This window comes from Tursiops truncatus, chromosome 8 (genome assembly GCF_011762595.2).
Source record: "Tursiops truncatus isolate mTurTru1 chromosome 8, mTurTru1.mat.Y, whole genome shotgun sequence".
Taxonomy (NCBI): Eukaryota; Metazoa; Chordata; class Mammalia; order Artiodactyla; family Delphinidae; genus Tursiops; species Tursiops truncatus.
Genome location: NC_047041.1, coordinates 52,152,185 through 52,167,445, shown reverse-complemented (window position 1 = coordinate 52,167,445; position 15,261 = coordinate 52,152,185). Strand labels below are relative to the sequence as shown.

General features: G+C 48.2%; 1 protein-coding gene across 1 annotated transcript in view; it reads right to left on the bottom strand.

Moving 5' to 3' along the window:
* The window catches only part of TENM4 (teneurin transmembrane protein 4), a 739,181-nt gene that overhangs the window by 713,858 nt on the left and 10,062 nt on the right, over window positions 1–15,261 (bottom strand). The gene's annotated exons all lie outside the window — the stretch shown is intronic.

Sequence of the window (15,261 nt, the reverse complement as noted above, 5' to 3'; positions counted from 1 at the left end):
AAGTGAATACCGCAATAAAGTGAGTCACATGAATTTTTTGGTTTGCCAGTGCATACAAACATTACATTTACACTATACTGCAGTCTGTTAAGTGTGCAACAGCACATGTCTAAAAAAAATGTATATACCTTAATTAAAAAATACTTTATTGCTAAACAATGCTAACCATCATCTGAGCTTTCAGCTTTTCAGTCGTAATCTTTCTGCTGGTGGAGGGTTTGAAATATTGTGAGAATTACCAAAATGTGACACAGAGACATGAAGTGAGCAAATGTTGTTGGAATAATGGCGCTGGTAGACTTGCTCAATGCAGGGTTGCCACAAACCTCCAATTCGTAAAAAAAAAAAATGCAATATCTGGGAAGCACAATAAAGTGAGGTATGCCTGTATGTGACAGATATGATGCTAAGAGTTTTACATATATTATAGCATCTCACCCTCATAACACATTAATGAGGACAGTATTAACATCCAGTTTATAGATGGGGAAACAGACTCAGTGAGGTCAGCTAGTTTGGCCTACTTCCCACGATAAGCTGGCAGCAGGGCCAGGTTCCCTTCCAGCTGCTTTACACCCCAGAGGGAGGGCCTGCCATTTACACTGCTCTTGTGCAGGGCTGGCATCCCATCTCTCAGGCACAGTCAGGACTTGGGAGCATAACCAGACAGCGGCCAAAAACAAAAAAATAGAAAAATTTTGTCTACACTGCAGACAAATGTGACACTGTTACCTTTCACGCAGTCATTCCCTATTTGCTAGAAACACAGGACAGTTTAGCCAAGGCACACTGTGGCTGAGACCCTGATCAATATACTGATACTGTGTAACATTAAAGGCAAAACAGATATCTGGAAAGTAGTTAACTGAGAGCCTCAAATCTAAGAACGGGCATCAGAACACCAATGCTGAGCACATTTACGGTGCGCTGACAGAATCACTGAAAAGAACTTTATTTTTGTTCCTTAAAGGCAGGTGTCCTTCAAGCTGTTGACACTTATGTAAGCACTGGAAATGTGTCTGGAGTTTTCCTTAGCCCAGAGACTAAGTTCTAGCACCCAGGGCAAGGCTACGTGCTGTAAGGGAAAGATGAGCAGCTAGGAGCAGGCCGGCGAGCCTCTCTGGACGTCAGTTTCTTTCTCTGGGCTGCCGATGGCTCATGTGGGATTTCTCCCTAATACCCTTCTAGTGCCGGGATACTGCTGTTTGCACTTAATTGGCAGGAAACACCAAACATGAGAGCGGTAGTAAATGAGACAGTATAACAAGAAGAGCCCTACCTAAGTAGAAGAAATTTTACCTTTGCATTTTACTTTAAATTCTTGCCTTTAGGGATGGGATAGGGAGGGTGGGAGGGAGGGAAACGCAAGAGGGAAGAGATATGGGAACATATGTATATGTATAACTGATTCACTTTGTTATGAAGCAGAAACTAACACACCATTGTAAAGCAATTATACTCCAATAAAGATGTAAAAAAAAAAAAAAAATCCTTGCCTTTGAATTGTGGTGTTTTCGTTCCATGTCTACAGAATTACATAGCCCTTGGAAGAGCAGTATTCACATCTCCCGCCATCCTGGACGACACCCGCGACTCTCCTGCTGATACTCACGATGTGATATCACCTATATATAGCTCTCTTGCACCATCAGAAAACAGGCCAAGCTCCTGAGTTGGCTTCCTTCTTCCTGAGGTCACCACATTCCCCCCGGCTTCCCCTGTGGATGCACTTTTCCAGAGCTTACAGCCTTCTTCTCAGGCTCTGTCATCTGCCTGGGGAGTCCTTCCACATTTCCCCACTTGGAGAGCTCCTAAACTCACAGGGCCCATGAAGAAGAAGGCCTCTCCTCTCCAAAGACTTACCCCGGTGGCCCCCAGGCAGATTAAGTCACCCTTTACCTGCATTCCCCCTGGCTGGAGTGCTCACCTCCAAGGAGGCCCCTTTCCCACTGTATATCTCACATGGTGAGATATATAGCATCAGCAATGATATACAGCATTGCATATATATCATATATATATGGCGTATATGATACCTAGCACTGCGTCATCAGTAAGCTTGTCTGTTTCCTCCCACTTGACCAGCCCAGACCAACAGAAAGAGAAAATACATACAACAAATAATTCTGCATGATAACTAACTACTACAAATATAATAAAGTATAAATAAAATTTTATTCTACCCACATTTCAAGGACCCAATAGCAACATGTGACAAATGGCTACCATATTAGAGAGCACAGATACAGAACGGTTCCATCCCGGCGGAGCTTCTACTGAAAAGCACTGGTCTAGAATATCTCTTTGGGGAAGACTTCTCAATGGTGGTAAATTTGCTTCTTTAAAGTGCAGTTGATTTCCCTAAATAAGCAAAAGACACTGGGACTGCAGTATGCGGAACACGGACACCACCAGGAATACTGATACTATTGGTTACAAGATGTCACTTCTACCTGATGAGTCACAGCCAACCATGCCACTTATAAGCTGGCTTTGAAGGTCAATGCTGGCTATTAGGAACCCCTCCAATCTATTCTCCCCCTTACCACTTCATCACCCAGTACGACACCTTTTGCTTGAGTCCTTCTGAAATAACTTGATCTACCATTTTCCTGTTTGTATTTGTATATGCTGTTCCTGCCGTGTAGAACATCCTCTCCTGTCACCCTGGCTGACTCATGACCCTTCAACATAGTTCAAGCTTCACCTCCTGTGTGACACCTTCCCTGATGGCCTCTGTGCAGAAGTGGCTGTCCTCCTGTATGCCCCCTGTATATGTACACTCTTCTTCAATCACTCCTTCACTGGCATGTGTCTTGAAGGTAGCAGCTGTCTTTTTCCCTGACTTGGCCAACCACGGTGCCTGGCAAATTGCACATGCTTGACAAATACTAATTGATAGATTTGTGAATGAATGCCTGAACTCCCAAAGTCCCAAGGAGGAGTTCCAACCCTGTGTCCAGCAGTGACAGCATCACCTGAATGTGTGGCCCCTCCAGGTACCACCTCTGAAGGCAGCCCTCCTCGTTGGAATGTGTACATTCCAGGCCATATTTATAACAGGCTTGGCTTATAAACTTTTGAAGCATAGAATGGAAAGAAGTCCATGGACGGCAGCTGAGCCATCCCCCTGCCTTCACAACAAACTCACATCCAAAGCAGGCAAGAAGATAAAAACCTACCTGGCTTTTTACAGAATTCAAAACCACCCCCAACGAGCCATGGCAACCCTGAATCAAGAACTGAGGGTACCTCCCTCTCTGTGCTGCATCAGTGGCCTCTGTCTGCTGTGTGACTCACCCCGCTGCTTATAAACCACCTGAGCAGCTGGGAACAAGGAAGCTGCGCGGCCCACACCCACGGGGATGAGTACTGCTGCCTCCACGCTCAGAATGGCGCCCACTGTGACCACAGCCCAGGGACGGATGTGATCTCTCCTGCCTCACTCACTCAAAGGCAACGGGGTCCATCAATCCCCAGCTCTTTCCTGTGAGTCAGGGGTGGGTACTGGGTAAGATGGTAAAATCAGATTGGCAGTCAAGAAGCTCGAAATTTGGACTCGATGCTGTGATATGGACTTTACGGTGGGTTCAAGTGCCACTACACAGCCAGTCACCATACATGGTGTGTTGCAGATAACGTCCCAGCCTTATTTCCTCCACTTGAAGTGAAGCTAACGCCCTCCTACAGGGTTGTCTGTAAGGAGGTAGAGAGATTAGGGGCTGCCACACAGCAGTTGAGAAGATATTGGACACCATCCCTGTCTCCTCCCCTTGGCCAGATGTCCCATGAACTAGCTGGCTTTGTGGTTGAGGCAAGGTCCATCCTCCTCTTAGTCCTCAGGTTCTCTAACTACACAGGTGAGCCAAATTATCCCTCAGTTCCCTTCCAGATCCAGGGTGGGAAGGTGTTGGGTATGACAGTTTGGGGTGTGACAATTCCAGTGTGATGCTGTGTGTGTGTGTGTATGTGTGTGCGTGTATGGGGGGGAGAGGGGGAGAGAGGGCGAGGCCTTTTTTTTTTTTTAGTTCCCTTAATGGAGTAAGGCAGATTGAAATATTTTGATTCCAACCCATTGTGTTCTCTTTGTTCTGTATATATTTTTAAAGCTTATCTTTGTCTTTTAGCTCTTTCAACAATGCAAATCCTCACAATACAAGGTAAAGTTTTTCTCCCTCCCGATGACTTAACATATAAAAAAGAGTTAAACCCTTATTCTCTGTATTTAAATCTTTGATGCTTCCGATAAAACAGGTTGGAAGAGGTTGGAACAGAAAAGCACTCGGTTTATCTGAGTGACTAATAGAAAGAGAAGGCAGGCTTGCTGCCCGCCAAGAAGAACGGCAACCAGAGCGCTTGCAGGGCAGCCTTCTGCCTTGATCACTTCTCAGAACCCTGTCCCTTCTTGAATCCATGGAGTCAGCACTTCCCAAAGAGTTTCTGAAGGAATGCTGCTCTTAGGAGAGGTTCTGCAAACACTTTTTTAAACTCTTATGTTGGGAGTTCGAGAACACTTATGCGCTATTTCCCTCTCATGGAGATTCACATCTGTAGAGTCAAGGCTCTGAGAATTCCTGCAGTGCGAGAACACATTTAACCTGTCTAATTTGGCATTTCTCAAACGTATTTGGACACAAACCAGTGTTTTAATGGGGTTCTTCTCCTTCACGGAAAAAAAGAAAAAAAGCTATTACACCCTTCCACATATCCACACACACACGTAATATGGAAAAAATGCTTGAAACCCTGTTCCAGGAGGCCAGCATGGGGCAGAGGTAACAGCACACATTTCAGAGTCGGATAAAGTCAGGTTCAATTCTAAATCCACCAGCAGGGTAGCCTTAGGGATGTTACTTAACTTTCCATAGCCTCAGCTTTGCCATCAGTGAAAACCCAGCTGATAATATCTAGAGTGGCGCTTGTGTGTGCCCTAGGTGAGACGAGCCCTGCACAGAAGTTATCTGCCACACAGAGGAATTTTTTCAATGTGACTCTGTCTCATCTCTCCCCTTTGCAAAATCATATGCGGAGATATTTGAAAACACACTGGTCATTTTTTTAAACGCTCATAAAATTTTAAATCAAATCAAACTATTTTACATAAGAAGCCTTCTTGGAATGTCATTCTATTACCGAGTCTGCAAGTTTTCTTAGAGTCATCCAGAAAAAAAAAAAAAAAGGCACGGCCGCTTCCATACGCATATATGTGAAGGAGACCGAGTATTTCACACAGCTCTCTGGAATTTAATATCAAGGAATTTGCCTGTGTCAAATAGTACTTTATTTAACGGAATGTGATATCACTTGATACAGTCATAAAGTGCCTTCCTATCAAAATACAGCTGTTATTAACATTACTAACAACTGCTTTATCCCAGTGCATTTTATTGAAGTCATAACGATGGGCACTTTTGGAATAAGTGTCCCTGGCTAATTTTCAGAGGCCTATCTCCCACAGAGAGTTCATATGGTAATTCCAGTGGGGTAAACCCCAGCGGGGTTTTCACCAAGGTAGAATGAAGAGTTTAAAATGCTTGAAAGAGAGTCATCTCCAGGTCACCAATAATTAAATAGGAGCTAAAGGAACAGAATATGGAAAATGCGTAATCTTCCCTGGCTCTGAAATTAAAAAAAAGGTATCAGGGGACAGTACGTTTGCAGGGAGACTTGATCTCCATCTACAGTAGGATTCCTTTCAAGCCTGGATGTCTATTTCAAAATACCCATTAAAAGTCTGTGATGGACTTTAATTATGAGAGGCAGGTGATAAGAGTGCACTCTCTCCCGTTGTCTGGGGTGGTTTAGAGCTGCTAATCACCCCCTTCTAAGAGGTGCAATGTACAGATACCACTTTAAAGAGGATGGCTGGACTGCCAGGGAGGGCTTCTTACCCCACAGGTGGTGCTGACAGAAAGCGAGTTAAAATACCTTGGGGCCCTGCAAAGTGCACTGAAGGGACCTCTTGTTAAAATCAGTGACAGGGCTTCCCTGGTGGCGCAGTGGTTGAAGAGTCCGCCTGCCGATGCAGGGGACGCGGGTTCGTGCCCTGGTCCGGGAAGATCCCACATGCCGCGGAGCGGCTGGGCCCGTGAGCCATGGCCACTGAGCCTGCGCGTCCGGAGCCTGTGCTCCACGACGGAAGAGGCCACAACAGTGAGTGGCCCGCGTACCGCAAAAAAAAAAGCAGTGACAGTTTTCCCATTAATACACAGTTGTTGGACCAAGGGACTCCCTCATCGCCTCTCACTTCTGAGCCTCCAAGGTCATGTACGTACACACACACACACACACACACACACACCACACACACACACGGTAAAGGACAGCAGAGAAAGGAGCCAATCTTTTTTTTTTTTTTTTTTTTTTTGGTTGGGGGTACGCGGGCCTCTCACTGTTGTGGCCTCTCCCGTCACGGAGCACAGGCTCCGGACGCGCAGGCTCAGCGGCCATGGCTCACGGGCCGAGCCGCTCCGCGGCATGTGGGATCTTCCCGGACCGGGGCATGAACTTGTGTCCCCTGCAGTGGCAGGCGGACTCTCAACCACTGCGCCACCAGGGAAGCCCGAGCCCATCTTAACAGAAGTAGCCAACTCTAGAATCAGAAAGACCTGACTTTGAATCTTGACTCCCTCACTTCCTGCTGTGTGGTCTTAGGTAAGTTACTTAACCTCTCTGAGCCTCCACGTCTGTCTGTAAAATGGAGACAAGAATACCTGCCACCTAAATTTAATGAGGCCCCTGATAATAGGTTACCTCATAATGTCATCCAGCCCTAGGAAAGCAGAAGCCTTGGAGTCTGTGTTTGTCTGACTCCATTGTTTCCTATATAGCAACTCCCTCCGCCCTGAGAGAGAAACTTGCTGGAGAGGCCGGCTGAGAAAGAAAAACGATAAATTATTCAGAGGCATTAACATCAAGTCTGATGTAGGTATAAAAATAGTTACAAAACACCACAATCCTCTTGTTTTCATTACAGCAACCTTGCCTCCCTGGGAGGAACAGGAGGGGCTAGGGTCTGGCCTGAGGCTGGGGCCTGGGCCTGGGGCAGGAAAGCCTCATCAGGCTTCTGTGTTGCTCTTCTCACTACTCATCTTCCAACAAAGACCAGGAGGGCACTTGCCTGTCACCTCTTTATTTTAAACCAGGCTTGGGATAGGCTGGCTTAGCTTGGAATTGACAGTATGCTCAGCTATCGGAGCAGCGAGAATTCTCTACATCTTGCCTTCTGTGAGCTCTCCAGGGATGCTGGGCCTGATCCCAAAGCTCGGATGCCAAGGAGCTGGCTGGTAGGCTGCCCTGAGCCTAATCCCTCTAGGAGTCCCACGCCACGGGCCTGTGTCGCCCAGGACTATGCTGTTCCCAAAGGCACATATTCTGGGAAGAGAACAGGAAGAATCCAGCTGGAGTTAATGTTTACTAAGTACCTACTCTGTGCCAGGCACCCTGCCAGACACTTCACCTATATTGCCTCTGACAGCCCTCACAACAAATCCCTAATTAGCTGAAAGCCTGTACATTTCACAGGTGAGGAAACTGAGATTCAGGGAAGTTAAGGGACTTCCCCCAAAGCTCTACCAAAGAGTCAGGGCTCAGACTGCGATAACCTGACTCCCAAGCTTGCTCTCTCCCCCACCCCCTCCATAAGAGCAGAGCATGTGGTATGAAAAGGTCTTCATGAAATATTCAGCGGCCTTTGTAGCTCCTGTTGCCTCCAGGCCAGATCTGAACGCTTACTCAGGGCTTTTTTTTTTTGGCAGGGGAGCTACATGGAAACAATTTCCAATTCATACTTAACAAGACAGGGAAAAGGGCCTGTTCTTGGCCTGCTCCAGGTTTGGGGGAAATCTATGCTCACGCCAGGAACAGTAGGCACGGAGCGGGACTTGAGGGAGGGTTAAATGGGAGGCTAGAATCAAACCTACTGCTTCCATGAGCCAAGGGTCTCAGAGCGTCTCTTTGGCCGACTTTGCAGGAGAGAAAAGGGGAGTGATCGGCAAGTGAGAGGAAGCCCCGGAGGACAAAGGAGGAATATGATCGCAATATTTCTTGTCCTTTTGAAAAACATATTCTCACCCTTCAAGTCTGACCCCAAACACTTCTTTCTGTTGGAATCTTGTTTTGCCTCCCCCAGACAACCTGGGTATGAGAGTTCTTTCTCAGATGTGTCTCCCTGGTGCCCGGCTGTGCTGGAGGCCCGATTAACGTTACTCCGTTTCCTCCTGAAAGCAGGTCCTGTTACTCCATATTAAAGATGAAGGAACTAAGACTGAGCGGTTACTGAATCTGCCAAAGGTCATACACACTAGCGCAGCGGATCTCACCCAGGGACCACTCCGCCACTACAAAGAGTCATCCAGTTAATGGTGCCAAAACGGAGAACGCGTGGGCAAGGGATGGCTCAGCCAGGATTTAAACAAGGTCGGTCTGACTCTCCAACTCACCACGTCTGACAATACTCTTATGCTATCGTAAGAACCTTTAGGTCTGAGTGGATTCCCCTGCCCTCTGTCCTGAAGGACACCTACTGCAGGTTACAGCTCACTCAGCAAGCTTTAATGGACTGATTCATCAGGATACTCCATAACGGTGCCAAAGATCCAGATGAGCAGCCTCAGCAAAGGGAGCCAGCCATTCTGTAACTGAATCTTTAAAGAGTCCAGCTTCCCACCGCCTGCAGGAAGCTTCTCCTCCATACTCTGACAGCCCCTGCTTGCACTCCTCCCACGATGGGGAGCTCACTCCCTTTACAGGCAATGCAATACTTGGTAGGATGTTCTCCCTGATACTGAACTGAAGCCAGCTCTCCACCCAGCTCTGGCCTACCTTGGCCTCTGGAGCCCTTGGGGAAAGATTGCTGGTTAGCTCCTAAGAAACCAGCCCCAGAGTCCTGGTCAGGTTTTCCTGACTGCTGGAATGGTGAAGCAGAAGAACACAGATGTGGAGCCAGAAAAATCCAGACTCAAATTCTGGCTCCATTGCTCACAGAGCTGGTAACGGAGCACTGCAAGTCAGCCTGGCAGAGCTGCAATGTTCAGCACACAGTAGGGGGTTGCTCAGCACACAGTAGGGATCAAATGGCCTATCTTAGCTGGACCTGGCACCCCCTCTGCTGTGAGCTCTGTGACGTCTGCTGGCCTTACCCATGTCACATCCTCTCTCTGGCCTCTGCCTGCCTGCCTGCCTCTGGGGTCCACTTCTGAACAAGTAACTTGAATTTCAGGATTATTAAGGGATGGGAAACTGAGATGAGTGACAACACCAAATCAAGAAATGACAACCATGAGAGTTACCATGGCAACACTTTAACTTGAAAAGTTCCAAGAATGTGCTGTAAATGATAGGCATTCCACCCACCCATCCCCGGCCCCGCCACACACACACACACACACACACACACACACACGCACACACACACACCAGCCCAAAGGTGGGGGCCTTAGAAACTTGTTTGGTGCCTGAGACAATCACCCAAACTCTGGTGTAGAATGAATTTCCTGCCTATTTCCACCTTCAGGGGTAGGTTATGAAGGGAAATTCTCTTTCTAGGAACCTTAATTAATTTCAGCTACAAGGCACCAGTCATCAGTGCAGGCAGGTGTCGGGAGAGGCTGCACATCTTCTATTAAAAGTTTCAGCTGAAAATTCCGAGACATCTGAAGATGGTGTGTATCTTTTTCTTTTTTTTCTTTTTTTTTTTTTTTTTTTTGCGGTATGTGGGTCTCTCACTGTTGTGGCCTCTCCCGTTGCGGAGCACAGGCTCCGGACGCACAGGCTCAGCGGCCATGGCTCACGGGCCGAGCCGCTCCGCGGCATGTGGGATCTTCCCGGACCGGGGCACGAACCCGTGTCCCCTGCATCGGCAGGTGGACTCTCAACCACTGCACCACCAGGGAAGCCCGATGGTGCGTATCTTGCTCCTGCCACAAAGGAGAGTGGACGAGCTCCCCACCCCTCCACTTCCCGTGGACTAACTACAGAACAGCTCCTGCAGACGGACATCTCCTTTACGGTCAGGTAGATCTGGGCAGGAACCCTGGCTCCCTGACTCACTGATGGCGGTGCGGGGGTGACCTTGGGTAAGAGGTCGAACCTCTGTGAGCCCCATTTCCTCCTCTGGAAAATGCGAAAAACAAGACCTCAGCTTGAGGGCTGTGAGGACTCAAGAGGTCATGTAGGCCAAACGTAGCACAGAATTCAGCAAAGATTGAGAGACTCTTCTTGAGAGTGGCAGACACTCTCTAGGCACTGGGGTTACCTCAGTGAACAAAACACCAAGATGGCTGCCTCGTGGAGACGCACCATGGTCCCGAGAGGCTAAACAGACAAATGGAAAACAGCCAGACATATATGAAAACAGAAATCTGATCCCCCAAGCTCTGCAGGAACCAGCCCCCCATGGTCAGGACTTGGTCAGTAACCTGCCAGCTTTCCTAATTTTTCCTCCCGTCCACATCAGGACCAATGAGAAAAGACAAATATGCTTCCCAAACCAAACACAGAAGACGGCCCGCTCCCAGCTTCCTCAGGCCAACGGCCTCCAATCAAAGCAGCGCTCAAGGCTTCCCCTGTTTTCACTGTCAACCTTCCCCACTTCCCTGCCTGCCTTTGAGTCTCACCCGAGGCTCATGATGGTGGCCGGTTCCCCTGTTACAGCCGGCTCTGAATAAAGAGCCTCTGCTTGCTCTCAGCTGGGCGGCCTTTATTGATGTCCACAGCCCATATGCATAACAAAGAAGTAAATTATAGAGCATGTTCTGCCCTTGAACTGGACCCCCAGTCCTGCCCTCAGATTATGCTTAACACAGCAGCCAGAGTGATCTTGTTAAAATCGTAACACAGGGCTTCCCTGGTGGCGCAGTGGTTGAGAGTCCACCTGCCATTGCAGGGGTCACGGGTTCGTGCCCGGTCCGGGAAGATCCCACATGCCGCGGAGCGGCTAGGCCCGTGAGCCATGGCCACTGGGCCTGCGCGTCCGGAGCCTGTGCTCTGCAACGGGAGAGGCCACAACAGTGAGAGGCCTGCGTACCGCAAAAAAAAAAAAAAAAAAATCGTAATGCATAGTATTTAACACCATGGAAAGAAGAAAATACACAGCAGGGTAGGAGGGGTCTGGAAAACTAGGGGCAGGGAAGGGGGTTCACCAGTGCAACAGGATTGTCAGGGTGGGCCTTGAGGAGAAGGTGATGGAGGAGCAAAGATTTGGAGGTGGGCAGCTAGCCATGCAGATGTTCAGGGGAAGAACACTCCAGGCAGAAGTCGTAGCCTTGAGGCAGGAGTGGGCCTGAAGTGTTCCAACAGAGCAGGAGGTGGGGTCAGAGATGCCAGGGAGACTTGGCATGGACTCCTCCACGTTGGAGGAGTCCACCTCCTTTGTAGGTCGTGTAAGGACTATGACCTTTACTCCAAGGCCAACGGGGAGCCATTACAGAGTTTTGAATAGAGGGGTGACTCGTTCTGATTCACGTCTTAATGGGATCACTCTAGCTGCTGTGTTGAGAATGAAGTGCAAGGGGGTGAGTACAGAAGCAGCAGCCCAGTGAGGGAAGCTATGCAGTCCTCCAGGTACAAGGAGATGGGGCTCCGACCAGGGTGGCAGAAGTGCAGGTGGTGGGAATGGTCAGGCTCTGGATATATTTTGATTATGAGCCTAAAGTTTGGGAGACACCGTGTTAGTGGCTTTCTTCTCCCTTTCCCTCTTCCCTCAAAAATACAGACATCTTCACAGATCCAGGAAGCAAACTGTGGTCCTGGTCACCCTGACAGCCCAATGACCATCGCGCTGAGCACGGATGCCATTCCACACACACTGGCCAGGAGCTGGGGTGCCAGCGGGGCACGTCTGCTCTGGGTGTCTCCAGTGATACCCTGGCACTGCTGGTGAGTGACAGCTCCCCACATAAAATGTGAGCAATGATCACTTCCTTGATCTAAGTCTTAGCAAACAAGAGGGAACTTAAACTGGGCTCAATCCTTCCCCGGGACCATTTAGCATCACATATCAAAAGCCTTAAAAAAAAAAAAAAAAAAGCTGCATACACTTTGACCCAGCAATTTCAAGTAAAGAAATTGGGCTGAAGGAAATAAACAGACAAGCACATTAAAATGTTGATCTCAGCATTATTGACAGTGGTAAGATACTGAAAACAGCAACAGGAACTTGGTTAAACAAATAATGACATATCCTTGTGACGGACTACTACGTCGCTATTTAAAGTCATTTTGGAGAGAAGGTTTAATGGCGTGGGGAAATGTGATATACTAAGGTTGCAAAACCTTGGTATAATCTGTACAATCGGCTCCAAATGGTGGGGGAGGGGGTCGGGGGAGGGGGAGTAGGATTATATGTAGACTCAACATTGGAGAGAAAACCAAAAGGCTGGGAGGAGCTACCTCTACCTGGCAGGGTCGTGGGTCATTTTCATGTGTTCTCTGGGTTATCGTAGGTTTCTAAAATTTTCTGTTGTTTACAGGTACTACTGGTGTAATCAGAAAAAAAAAAAAAAAATCACATGAAATAAAAACACGATAAACGTGATAAAATTTTCAAAGTAATATTTATCCTAGCAATAAAAATAACTACCTATTCCACAATGTGTCATGAGGTTTAATTAGTTTGAGGACATGAAAGAAGCCTGAAGAGGACAATGTAGTACGTGGAACTGGAATCTTTCTGTGACACTATGAAAATGGCCAGTGTTTACTATGTCTAGCGTCCCCCTGCAGCTTCCACCACTGAGGCCACCACAATACGACAAAGAGATGCGCAGATCTGATGGACTGCACTCACTCTGATACTCCACGCACGGTAGTCCTGAACTTGGGGAGATGAGAAGGAGGAGGGAGCAGGAAGGAAGATCAAGGTTTTAGAACCTGTGGGCCTTCAACAAACAGCATCAGCATCTCCTGGGAGCTTATTAGAAATGCAGAGTCTCAGGCCCACGCTCCCGCTGACTGAATCAGAACCCATGCTTGGAAGAGCCCCCAGGCAGTGCCCATGCATGTTAAGTTTCAAAGGCCCTCTCCAGAACACAGCATGTTTTCCCAGCTTGGGGCACGGGGGTGGGGTGTGGTTTGAGATGATCTCAAGTAGGAGGATTTCTCAAGCAAATATTAATTACCTAAAAGATGTAAAAATCACCCAAACCACCCAGAGGTGCAGAGTCTCCGAGCCTTTGGGCCATATCGGGACTCTGGCACCAACCCTGAAGAGCTACTTCCATCTCACTAGCCTTTTACAGGAAGTGGAACCGCATCAGGCATTCCCTTTCCTACCCAGGGAATCCTGAGGCCCCGCTGGCTGGGTGGAGAGCTGTGCATGAATAGTTAATGGCGCTCTGCCCAGAAACAAACATAAAAGGAGCAAAACCAGGTCAAAGCAGTATCACAACATCTCCAGGCCAGGGCTAGGCCTTTTCTAGCGCTCACAACATAACTGTGTTGGAACAAGAGGATAGGCTGGGAGACAAGGCTACTTTTCTAACCCTTGAAGATGCCCCAGTTTGCCAGAAGGCCCGGGGAAGGGGTGGGAAAGAAGCCTTGATTGCTATATCTGTAGTCCCACGGCTCAAATAAATTAGGTCACCTGCCTCATACATAAATTCCTCAACACAGGATCACTTTACACTTCTTTGAAGAAGGGAGGAAACAAACATGTCACGAGGCTCTACACTCTGCACCATTTCTCAGTCTCGGCTACACCTTGGCATCACCTGGGGAGCTCTGCGGAGCTCTGATGCCTGGGTCCCAGCCAGAGCCGTTACAGGGCACTCGGAGGTGGGGCTGGGGTGCTGGTCATTGATAAGAGTCCCCAGGTGATGCTAAGGTACAGCCAAGGCTGGAACTCGAAATCTAGCACCTGCCGACCGCTCAGAGAAGCAGGTGGAGAATGATTCTGACCACGCTGGTGCAGAGTGGCAAAGGGACAGAGCTGGAATCAGAACCAGGATGGTTTTTCGGCTTCTACGGGCACCTCCATTTTCAGAAGGCAGGGATGCCAGAGGTCCTCTCGGACTCTGACCTGCAAAAACCTGAATAGGCTTCCTTGAACCCTCCCAAGCACCCAGACTGCCCCCCCACACACATGCACACCTATGTCCACCGCTGAACTACGATGACAGTTCAGTCAAGGCTCTGGAAGGAAGAATCACAGGACCAGGAGGTGAGTGGGTGAGGAGATAACAGGAAGGAAAAATAGCGATGCCAAGAGCTGCCATTCACACAAGACGCTGCCTGTGAGGCACTCTACAGGCTTCACCAACCCCACACCAACACTTTGAGGTAGAGACTTCTAGTTTCCATTTTATAAATGAAAAAAAGAACGTTGAAAGCTCAGAGAAGTAACTTACTTGAACTCGTACAGATACCAGGAGATGAACAGCGAATTCAACCCAAAATCCATTGGCACTGACTACTGTCTTACATGGCTTTAAAAAGTACTTAACTGAAGTACCTGGGAGAACCATCCATAGTGGAGGAAAAAGAACTCATGACTCTGGTGACCCTCAAGAAGTTACTTTGAAGGCTCTGGAAATAACGATGCTCATTCAACAATGACAAGGACTCACAAAACTGCCACATTCTTGCATGATAATCCTCTCAACATCCTTACCCAGTAATCATTATTATTCCCAATTTATGTATAAGGAAACTAAGGTGTGGAGACATTAAGTAACTTGCCGAAGTCCCACAGCAATAAAGTATCAGGATTGGCAGCGGGGCCATCCACAAATCCAGGGTCTCTTTCAAGCTACCAAGAGGGGAAGTGTGGGAGGAGACCTTTCAAGAGGGCAAACAGTGAGCTGGACCACAGCGTCCTGGATACTTCCTGGAAAGTGTCTCTAGGCCGAGCATCCCTGCCTCTGTCACTCTATCAGGATTACTTTTTAGTTAGGCATCTTTTTGCTATAATCATTCAACCTGCATAAAAGGAATGTCCACTTTATTTATTCCTGGAGAGGGACGAGTGTATGGCTGGGAAATGTTGAGGGGTTTACACCGGATTAGGATGAAGTGCATCCCAGGGAAACCAATACACAAAGGAAAACGGCCCAGGCAGCAACAGAGCTTGCCAGCCTGTACCGGAGACGGCGCATGACTCAGCATCAGCCAGGAATCGGTTGAGTCCCAGCTCTGCAAACCCGAACCCACGTGACAGGGACAAGTCTTGCAACCACCAGATGCCACACTCCTTCATCAGGAAAGTAGGGATCCTGCCAACCTCCAGAGAGCATCCTGGGGGACAAAGTGGCTGACGTTCTCAAT